Below are 12,136 nucleotides of genomic sequence, written 5' to 3'. Positions count from 1 at the left end.
TGATATATAATAATAAACAACCAAATAGTGTTCACACTGTGATCTTTGGGCTCAGAATTTGAACAAAGTAGGACAAACCAAAACATACCTTTATTAAGTCTCACCTTGCCTAACAGAGAGGAATTTAAGATTCTTATATTTGAGTATATTTCAAACATGATGCCTCGTTAGTAACATCTAGTTTTAGAAGTGTCAGCAGTAATTGATAAGAACATTATTTTTATTAGAGAACTCTTCCAGCCTGCCAGATACTTATCATTCCTAGAGATCTAAACCCCTGGTAAATTGAGAAATATTTTTGCATTTTTAAAATGTATCTGTTATAATAAACAGATTTAATGGCAGCTAAAATACTTTTCATTATTCACTTATTTCTTAACAAATATCATCCCCTCTAAAAATTTTAAGTGCCTTTTTTTGGGTATGTTTGGCCCAAAGAATAGTAGAAGGCAAGTATCCCCATGTTATATGAGATTTGGCTTTGGAAATGTTACTTTGGGCAAAGGCTTTACTTTTTCAGCATCATTTTTTTTCACCTATAAAACAAGGAAGTAATGAGGATTTTGTAGGAGAATTAGGCATGATGTGTACACAATACCTGCATTAGTCTAGTTTAATAAATGTTTTCTAATGTAGCGTGAGGAAAATGAAGCAAAGGGAAGATTTTGCCGTTTCCATGTCATTGTTGATGTCTAGTATTGCACTAAGCCCTAGAATGTAGATAACTCCTTAATGTGGTTAAAGAGCTTGGAGTCAAGAGATAAAAACTAACTCTTCTAACACCGCTCCCCAGTTTCCCATTACAAGGCAGATGGAACGTCTGTTTGTTCTTTCAGTACCCTTCAGACAAGCCATGGTTTTCCCTCTCTCTAAGACTAATGACCATAGCATCCAATCCAGGACACTTGTGAGAGCAAAAGGGGGCACCATGATTACACAGAGATAATGAGCATAACCAGGATGTTCTGGGCAAGCTGGCACATAACGTTACCCTAACCTAAGACCTTTTGACACAACAAAAATCTTTTACTCCACTGCTGCAATTGGAAAGCAAGGTGGGAAGAGCTTGAGCTCCTAGGAGAATGAAGTTGGGTTTGAATCTTAGCTTTTCCATCACTATCTATTTCCAATTAGGCAAGCTACTTCACCATTCTACCTGAAAGTAATTTTACTTGGCTTTCAAGGCCTCAGTTCATGTGTAAGAGGGTGATAATATCAACATCAGATTACTGGTAGGATCACTGAGTATATATGTAAAGCTTCTAGCACAGGATGTGACACTTATTAGCTGCTTTGTCAGTCCCCTTCCACTTGTCACTTAAGCCCCTCCAGAGTATTTGGGAAACAAAATACAGGCTGAAACAGAAGAAACTTAGGTAAATCAATTAGATACCTTAAATTGTATACATAATTCTTAGCTTTTAAGTCATAAATGGTAAACCCTTGACAGGAATGACTAATATTACATTTATACAGACTTTAATAGTTTTCTCTATTCCTTTCATTTTCTACATCAAGAATAAATATTGATTCTCTGACAAACTCAATTCTCCTTTGGTCCATGTGGTCTCACTGCTTTCCTATGAAGATTAAACAAGAAGACGTGTAGACTGTTAGGTTCTGAAGAGAGATTTAAGCTGGTCCTATTCAAATCTATTACAGTTCCTATGTTGCTGTCTTCAACCACAACCCCTCTCCCTGCTGCCAGGGTTATTATTAAGGCTCCTGTGTGAGGCTCCTCCTCCATCTCGGTGGCCTGACAGGCATCCAGTTGTGTGTCTGTCCCTTCCTGTGGAAACGGAGGGTCTTGAGATCTATGGACAGTCTGATGATAGGAATGACGGCAATAGGAGTAGCATGGGAATTCAGGAGACAAGAGGAGCTCAGTGAGAATAGCTTCTGAATCCTCCTGGAATCTAGAAGACTTGGGAGTAGATAGAGGGGTTAGGAAATGACATGCAAGTGGGATGCGAAAGATTCAAACCCTCCTAGTGACTTCCAGTGCACAAGAATCAAGTCCAGACTCCTTAACATGCCCTCTAAGGCCACATGTGATTTGGCCTCTGCCAACCTGTCTGACCCCATCTTCTGCCACTCTCTCCCTTGCCTCCTCTGATCCAACATGCCAGGCTTATTTTAGTTCTTTGAATGTGCCAAGGACTGTTGTTCAGTGGCCCTTGCTCATGCTGTTATTTATTTACTTATTTTTGGCCTTCTTCTCCCTATCCCTCTTGCAATCTTTGGCTGGTAAACACCTGCTCATTCCTCAAGTCTCAGCTCAAAATGTCGCTTCCTGAGATGCCTTTCTTGACCCTTCCATCTAAATTCAGGCCCCTGTGTTTTTGTCTTAGAGCACTTTCTTCTGTTCTTTCACAGCTTCTGTCACAGTTCCGACAATGTATTAGTGTATTCCTTTGCATAGCATCTGTCTTTCAACTAGATCAAAAACTCCATGCAGACAGGGTCTTTAGCACATTGTCTGGTACTAAATATATTATCCTGCCTAGGGAAATGTATCCGTTTTCTTTTCTAAGATGACTTGGAAATATTCTTGATTTCTGGGGCTCCCTTGTCTCCTTCCTTGTTAATTGACACTTGGGAAGGTTTCTTCAGAGTTATTTTGAAATTCAACAACCACAGCAAATATTTGAATCAAAGTCACATGAATGGATCATCTGTCCCCCAGCAAGTGTTAGTAGTGAGATTCTTTCTTGTTCTGATGGGGTGAAAGAGATTAGCAGGCAGCAGCTTACCAGGACCTAGATGGTACATCTGGATTTTCGACATGTTGCGCTTGAAGTAACTATGGGACATGGGGCAGAACTGTCAAAAGGCAGTTGGAATGGGCGCCCGGAGCTGGAGAGGTAGTTTATAAATGAAGATTTGAATTTGAGTCATTTACACAGTGATGGTAATTGAGATTAAAGTATAAGTAGACTATGTTAATGGAGGAGGATACAGAGAGAGAAGAAGGGAGATAATTCCTGGGAATACATATAAGGGAAAGGAGTTGGGGGGGGCAGAAATTGAGGAGTGAGAGAGGCAGGAAGAGGCCCTTCTACATCTAACAGAACGTTGGGTGTACATATAACGTATTTGAGTGAATGTGGTGAGGAAAGCACCAGAAAAAGCTTTCTTCTCTTTTAATATTGCTTTTTAAAATATTGTAAACAATGGAATCACTTTGTTGTACAGCAGGAATTAACACAACATTGTAAATCAACTATACTTCAGTAAAATAAAATTTAAAAATATTATAAACAAAATAACTCTCAAATTGAAGAGCTCTTGAGAATCCAGAGAGCATGTCAAGAAAACTCCTGGACCTAAACTGTAGTAGTGAACTGTTAATATAAGAAGGAATTGTTTCTCTGAAGAGTCCATGCCACAGAACAGCTGTGAATTCTGAGTAGTGGAAATATGTTTTCTTTTTAATTCTTTGTATTATTTTGTATTTTAAGTAAATTTTCCAGAAGAGAGTATGCAATAGACATTTGGCCATTTAGCAATAATCATGTGTGAATTGTTGGATCACCAGAGAACCAACATGATTGACATTGTCATTTTACCTTTCAGGAATTTCTAAATTTGAGTTTTGGGGTGTTCGTGAGTTTGTTTGGGTAATGGTGTGTGACCAGCTCCTTGACACTCTAGATCAGAGGTTGGGGCTGGTTTTTTGGGGCCTTTGAGCTAAGGTGATTTTTATCTTTTTTGAAGAGTTGGGAAAAAAAAAACAAACCAGAAGAATCTGTGACAAGAGACCATAAGTGGCCCACAAAGCCTAAAATATTTACTACCTGACCCTTTATAGAAAAAGTTTGCTGAGTCTTTCTTTAGTTTGTAAGTTGTGTATGAAATAAACCAAAAATTTCATAAGAAAACCTCAAATGATGACTGCAGTTCCAGAATGTCTTACATGTCTTAAGGCTTTTCTTTTAAATAGTGACTTAGCTGTTAAATTATGAGAGCACATTTTCTTTGGTGATATATGAACTTGATTGATTGAAGACTGCCTTATGTGACTTGACAGTATGGTCAGAGGCCTTCTGTACTGTATGGTTTATCACAGAATAGTTCTGGAAAATGTTTAAACCTATTTCGGTTGTGTTTAGTTTATCCCAGGCAGCCTCAGGTAAACACTAGCATTGACGTGTTGGAGCAAGATATGTAAAGTGAAATAAAACATATATGTGGAATTGAATTATTTTCTTTGTATTTTGCTGGCCCTCTGAAGAGACATTTTCTAGTTGCAAAAGAGTAAAATCTTTGAGTATTAGATTTTAGAAAACTATTTGAATTGTATACTTTTTTATATCAATAGTGTTTCATGTCACTTGCCTTCTGTCTTTGTAATGAGATGTCGTCGATCTATTCTGTTCTGAGTATAAATTTCCTCAGTTCTTGAATCCTCCTGATATTGTTCCATCAGAATTTGCAAGTTGTGGGAAATAAAAGTTGATTATGAAACAGTTCTGTAATTGGAAATGACTGTGAACCGAGGCCCTATCTAATCAATTGCTAAATAATTCCCTCTCAAAAGCAGATTTGATATTTACATTTTGATTTTCATATTCTGCTCACAGTGTTTGTTGACAGTGTCTGACATCCCCTGCCACTGGATAAATAAAGCCTATTATTTCCTTTTTAACATTTTAAGTGATTACTCTCATACAAGAGCTAAGGTTAAGTATATTATCAAACTATCATCCTGTCTATTTGAAGAAGCTGGGAATCTTGATTAATATGCCTTGTTAACTGATGATTTCAGTTCCATACTGGTAGTGCTAGAATAATTTGTATAAACCAAGCAGTACAGATTCCTTATTTTAGCACTAAGACTTACAAAGGCTTCTTTTAGCAGCCTTTAATTTTGTACCTTTGTATGTGACATAGCCTGTGGCTGTGATAGCTACTGTGAATCTCCAGTTGTTTGGGGATGAAAGGAGGAGGCAGCTGGAAACTCGGTAGCTGCATCTAGCTGTCTACCTAGAGAAGGCCTTGATTTCAAGTTTATCTAAACAAGCTCGACTAATCCCAACTATCTAGGGGGATCCACTGTCAAAACAAGCAGCGTGGCCCTGAGGCAAACACAGCTATACAGAAATGAAGGCTGGGGCTTCCAATACTCTGATGACTGCATACTGGAGGCTTTTTTCCCCCCTGAAAGGGGGTAAGAGAGGTAGAATTTGCATAATGCCTTTTCATTGGAAACTTTTGGAAGGCTGACAGACCTCCAGCTTATAGATCTGTAGCCACAATACATAGTCTATAGGAGAATCCTTGAATGACCTAACCATATTGAAAGGAAATATAAAAGCGTCCAAGTATAGCCAAGTGAGAGAGGAAAAGAGGCTGATGCATTGTCTAACATCTGCTGTACTTCTCGTTAGTTTTGTTCTTTGCTATTCTGTGTGGACTTTGGAGAAGCCTAAGACAGCCTAACATGAATCCTATAATCTTCCTTCTGAATATTTATGTAGTGTGCCAGCTTCTAAGCTGTCCTTTGCGTTTTCCTACTTCCCCCTCATTTTCATGCTCTCAAATGAGGCCAACATTTCAAAAGCTAAATAAATGTTTGTGAATGTTTATAAAAGATTTGCATAAATTTGTCCTTGTCTGACAAAGATCACTTTTTTCTTATGCCAGTTCTGAAAAAATTTTTTTTAAGGTTTTGGTGCTTGTCTTGACAACAAAGTCCTGCATCCCAGAACAATGATTGCTGATTAAGTGGGTATGCAATTGTGATTGAATAGGCTTTCAAGATACTGGGTAAAAAGGCCTATCATCTGAAGGCTGAATTATAGAATTTAGAAAATGTTATCAGAAGTACACATTTAAATCTATTTTTTTGGTACCATATCATTAGGTTAGACAAAGGGTTCTTACAATTTAAAGTATAACTACCCACGGTTTTAAAAATCCACTGTATAAATTTTAATAGTTAGAATGTTTCAGTAACTCAGAATATCACTTTTCTTTCCTATGGTTGAACATATTTAAAAATAACTGTTAGACCTTTAGGGGCTTTTGGGAAACTGTAAGGCTACCAGTTGTACGTGTTAATATGGTTATTGGGATGGTAATCAGAGGAAATATACCAGGCAGTCCTTTAAGATATCTGAATGTACAGTCATACCTTGAGAAAATATAAACTACATGGAATATGTGTTAAGGCTTAATTATAGGACACACACACACACACACACACACACACACACACACACACACATATATACACAGAGCCCAGATACTCATGCCGCCGATGTGTTTGCTGAATTCATTTATTTTTTAAAATTAGAATGGATTTTGTGGGGTGACAAGGGATGTTGTGGGTAGAGGTGCTAATTTAGTTCAGAGATATTCGAAGATTGGCAGGAGAGAGAGGTAACAGCCAGTTCTGTTAGTCCTTTGGTTGTATTGGTTTAGAGGTTTAAGTTGTCATTAAGGCACAAACTAGAGCCACTTCTCTGACACAGTTTTTATCACATCTGCTAGGCTTGTGTCCCAAGAGGAGACGTGGAGAGCAGTGAATTCAGCATGGGCCCATTATCGACTGCTTTTTCGCGTGTTGTAAAAGCAGTGAGACCTCAGGGAGGCTTGGAGCCTCCTCCCGTGTAATGTCCAAGTCAGATTTGAAGGACTGGTGGCAGGAAAGCTTTGGCCTTGGGGTATGAATTCTAAGAAATAGAGGCACAATTAAGTTTAAAAAATTCAAGGACTTTGAGCTTGATAATGAAAGATTTTTTTCTAGACAAATGTAAGTAAAAAAGTTGCCCATCTGTGCACATTTTTGTGTGCTTTTAAAATATTTAAAAGCTGACAGATTTTAAATGCTTATAAAATAATATTTCTATTAGTGCTCTTTTTTTTTTTTTTTTTTTAATAGTATCTTCCTGAGGGCAAGTTGCTTCTTCAGTGAAATCATGTTTGTAGTTTCACTGTTGGGACTCTGTTGCTTTGGTATGTCCCGACTTGTGTGTCCCCCACCAACCATTCCTCCCCCCGCCCCCGCATTTTCCCCAACCTTTCTTTCTTTTAGATAAATTCATAACATAAATGTTCAGATAATAGGATTTCAAATGTCTAAGGAAATGAACAAAGCAAAATATTGTAGAGTAATACTGTTAAGTGCAAGGAATTATATTACCGATACCACTGAATGCTAATTGCAAGAGATTCAAACCAAATCATTTATTCATTTTCGAAGTATTTGAAACAGTGTCACAAAGTTTATTGGTGTTTAACATTGACCTTATAAATATAGCTCTCTCATTTTCAAACCTTTTGCTGTAAGGTTTAAAGTTAATAAACTGAAATCCGAGAATATAGAATGTTATATAATATCGTAATTTGGGGACAACTTTAAGTAATTTTTGAAGAAAGGGAAGGATACAAAAGGATAAAGTGATTGTGTTAAATTAAAAAAATTTTTGTATAAGATTCAGTGTTTTTACTTTAGACTTCAAAGGTCATGAAGATTTACACTTAAAAGTAGTTCTAGAGGTGGCTCTTCTGCTGTTGTAAGCATTCCACCTATATACTTAGTGTCCTTGATAATTTAGATATAAAGTTTACATGGTACAGAAAATAGTGAATTTCTATATCTTATTGTAATTTAATTTTTGAATTACAACATTGACTATGCATATTAGATATTACACAAGTTAGCATAATGATAACATATGCATGACTCAAGATTAAAGTTTATAAAAAGTGAACTGAGAGTAAATATTGAAGTATACCAAAGAAAAGAAGCAGACTCTGTAGCATTTGAGCAGCGTTGTTAGAAATTTGACCCGGCTTTTATGTTCGGGTGTTGAAAGGCCTTTCTGTAAAATCCCTTATTCAAAGCCTTTTCTCATTGGAAAAAAATAAAAGTTTGGTTGTAACTATAGTATGGATCTTGGGTTTAAGTTGACATTTATAGGGAAGGAGAAAAATTGTATTTCCTGTTTTCATATTTAGGAAATTTCTGGTCAACATTGTTGAACTTGGTGCTAATTAAGCTTCTAAGAACTTCTTACCATTCTGTTTTACTCTTCTGAATCATAAGCATTAAAACCTCTGTTAGCTTTCACTTGGAGTCCCTGGTTTTAACTTGAAATGGCTTAAGGTAGAAATTTTGCTAGCTTTTTTGTATGTTTGGATTTTGTGTGTGTTCTGTTTTTAACTTTCAACTTGAGTTTTGAGATCATCAATCAAAGCCTTTTCTTTCAAGTCAGCTGCACTGATCTCACTTGCAGGACTTAGAGGGTCAGCATTTACCTCATGCTATTAAAAATTGTTTTTAAACATAGAAATAGAATATTTTAGGAATTTGGGCTCCACAGATCTTTTCATCACACATCTACATTCTGAAATGAACAAATAAATTACATATGAGAGACTCAGGAAATGCTCTCCTACTGTCTTCCTGCTTCTTCCTCCTTCACTCCTTTTTGGACAAAGGTGAATTATCGACCACTATACCAGCAATTTCCAAAGAGGGTGATTGTAGCTTTACGTATTTTAAAATACATTAATTTATTCAAGCAGTCTCTTTGCTCTATTTAGATGTTTTCCTGCACACATTTTCTTTTTCTTTTGGACTACTGAGAATGTGCCTCACCTCCCAACATTCTGTGACCCCAGTGGACGTTATAATCAACCTGCACTTTTGTCTTTCAGATGGCATTTATTTGCGGGGTGTGTATGTCTGTGTTTGACTGTCATTTGTTTTCATCTGCCAAATACAACTAATTTTTGTTTATGGGTTTCAATGAAGTAATGAAAACAAAGTATTTGACATCTGAACTGATGGCTGTTGCAGTATCTCATATGCCTTCCCACCCCGCACTCCAAATGCAGGGGGAATTGGTTTAGCCTCTCATTATTAATAATCCTTGTTAACTACATCAAATTTAGTCTTCGAAGTTTTGCCTCCAGATAGGATCCTATTATGGATAATATTATAAATGTAAAATTTTACCAGGTTTTTAAGGGAATAGCTCGGTTTCATTAGAACATAATGGACTTTGTCCGGATTGGAATAGGTCCCTTGATGGGCCTTCTGACTGTATGAGAATTCAAACTGGGTGGAATGAATCCAAAGAAGACTGAGATGAAACTTGAATTCATTTCTGATTTTCACTTGCAAATGAATCCAGTGTTAGGGTTGTTGATTTCATATTTTGGTTCACACTCTGAGATTTGGTATCTCCTTGTGGGCAGAGCTTTGTAGATGTTGTCGCGTTTCTACTGCATTGTGTGATCTGCTGCTTAATATACCCATAACTGAAAGGTTAGTGCAACTGCCTGCCCTCCACGCTCCCCCCCTGCCCCTTCTGCTCTTACTTATTCCCGCATGAAGTATTGTATATTGTGTTGGGAAGAAAAGCCCTTTTGGAAATTGCCTATTTCATAAATTGTCTGGTGACACAAAGGGGTTGAATTCTGTATTCTTGTCTCATTTATTTTGAAAACTTTGCTACTGAACTCACCTTAATCAATGAGCTCAGTGTTGTCTCCAATAAGTTATGTGTTGGATATATTGATTGGGAGGGATTTTAGAAAACCCGTCTGGGGTTTATAATGTCAGCAGTGTTTTGATTATGAAAAGAGTTGGAACCTGGGGACATGGAACCAGGTGGCAAATGTCCTAAAGCCAGTGGTGACATGGTGGACTGGTTCCCTCCTGGGATCTAGTTCATGCCCTGCACTTTAACTGTGGTGACTGGCTACTATAGATGCACTTTTTGCTCATTAAAATGTTAAAAAATCAAACTGTACATAAAAAGATTTGTGAAAATATAAACTTGGGAATTGATCTGGAGAGCTGGCACAATCTTCCCCACCCCCTGCCTTAGCAACGAGGTCATTTACATTTCATCAGCTGTATTGCATCTCCAAGATCCGATTTATGATTTACGTGGCAGTTGAGGTTGTACTGAGGCTGGTCGTCTGAAAGAGCTTGTGTAGGCAAGGGAGGGAGGGAGAAAGAGAGAGAGAGAGAGGAGAGAGAGAGAAAGAGAGAGAAGAAAACAGGAGAATTACTTTCTACAAAGAAAGTTCCCTAGCCAGAGACACAGGTTCAAGAGAGAAAAATGGGTTGGTAACTGGCTAGTGACTGTTTTCCCAGTAAAGTTAATATTGAAAGACTGTGGGACACTCTGCTATAAGCATGATGCTCAACATATGTTTAAATCAGTGTTTTAAAGTCCCCTCTCTCAGAGAGTGGTACTTTTCATATTGAAGTAATTGTGTTTTTCTTTGGAAAGAGAGGATAAGGTAGTTACCTGTTTATATATGGGGAAAACATCAGTATTAAGAAAAATTGGTTTATTTCAGCAGTTTTTATTTACAGGAAACATTACTTGTTTTCCCCTCCCTGTTCCTGTCCTCCCCTTCCCAAACTGAGAAGTTTGATTTTGCAGTTCTGATTGAGATAATGTGTGAATTTGCCTAACACGGAGCAATGCTCATTTTTGTTTTCTCCTCTGACAGCACACTACTGTGCTGTTTGACTTAAATTGGAATATCAAACTCTTGTAATATCACAAACATGAAGAAACATATTGTAATGCACAAACATGTGCCTACATTTGCCTATATTCCCTTCCCTCCTCCCCATCCCCCTGCCCCATTGCTTAATTAGACTTATCACTGCTTTCTTGGGTAAAAAGGAAAGCTCTTGGGAGGTGGGTTGTACTCAGCCTACATTGGGTATTTTGATATTTGTTCTAATATTATCTGACAGACAAGTTCATGGTTGCTTATTACTCTTGACATTAGAAAGTGGTAAGTAGTTTCTGTATTGTAGTGAGTAATAAGTTGGGCATATTAGATTTCTCTGACTCTGCTGTAGCCATGGGGGTCCTTTCTTTCAAAAATCTTGAGGGCTTTTGTCAGCTCAACTCCAGCATAGAGTAGAGGAGTACGTCTGCACCTGTAACTTTTGAAGGGTAAAGGATAAATGTCTTTGTAGCTGGTGTTCGCAATGAGTGAGCACTGGGGACTGAGTTTTAGAGAATGCTTGGTACATAAACTAAAGTCAAGCAATGCTCTGTGGTATTTGAAACTTGATGTGAAAGGAATTTGTAAGGAATTTCTTTTTGTGTGTAAATCCTAAGAGTTTTGTTTATGGGGCTTATAATATATTTTATAATGAAAACTGCAGACATTAAAATGAATGTGTTGTATGATCTCTTTGCCAATATTTGCCTGATAATAACATTATGCATTGAAAAATTGCTGTTGTTCTTCTGATTCCCCATTACCTATTGCAATTTATTTTACTATGAGTTTTAAAACAGTATGTGTGCGGTCTTATGAATATGCCACATTATGAAATTAATTAATGTATCAGTAATGCCTCAGGTTATGCTGAAGTACTCTTACCCGCCCTTTTTCATTTTTCACTTTTCTATTCCTTTACTGTATCATGACATGCCTTAACAGTGCTGTGATATACACCCAGCCCAAAATGATATTAAAAAAATAGGATATGCTCAATTGAATTATGTAGGCAGAACATGCTCTGGCAGAGAAAGTCAGTGTGCTTTCTGCTTCATTGAGTGGGTTATTAGATTGATGTGGTTTATTTCTTGAGTGATAGAACTGGTTTTAAAAATAAATGAAGCGAGAAGCATCAATTCAGTTAGCATTGATAATTCATTATTATTGGTTAGAAAAGTGCTACATTTGTAAACTGATCTTTAATTTATCACTTGGATTAGGATTTGCAATGGGCAGGTTTGTTTTAATTTGAACCAGCTTCTCAATGACCGAAAAATGTGTTCTTCATTTTGTCTTGAAGTTGGATTTTAAATAGTTAAAAGGCAAATCAAGTGCATGAAAGGAATACTTTTTTAAAATTTATAATATTGGTCTATGAACTTATGATAAGCACCAACTGTGGTCTGTCCAAGTCTGCAGTTAAAATTAAGTCAAGTTAGAGAAAATTCTGTGAAGGAAGTAATGATTAATTACTTGGGTCTGTGTGTTGCTGTTTGTATATATTCTGTGTACGTGAAATGTATCTATTGGGAAAAGTCACACACCACTGTATGTTGTGTCTCATATAATATTCTTAATGTTAGAAGTTTCTGTTTTATGAATAAGTCTTTGAAATGTCACTCTGGGTTTTTTTTTGTACCCT

At 36.9% G+C, this 12,136-nt stretch overlaps 1 protein-coding gene across 3 annotated transcripts in view; it reads left to right on the top strand.

Annotated features, from left to right (window-relative positions):
- DENND1A (DENN domain containing 1A) overlaps window positions 1–12,136 on the top strand; it is a 494,445-nt gene that overhangs the window by 112,457 nt on the left and 369,852 nt on the right. The window lies entirely within an intron of this gene.

The sequence above is a fragment of the Stenella coeruleoalba genome (genome assembly GCF_951394435.1).
Source record: "Stenella coeruleoalba genome assembly, chromosome: 7".
In the NCBI taxonomy this organism is placed as follows: domain Eukaryota; kingdom Metazoa; phylum Chordata; class Mammalia; order Artiodactyla; family Delphinidae; genus Stenella; species Stenella coeruleoalba.
The sequence above is the reverse complement of the archived record's forward strand: the minus strand, read 5'-3'. Positions and strand labels throughout refer to the sequence as shown.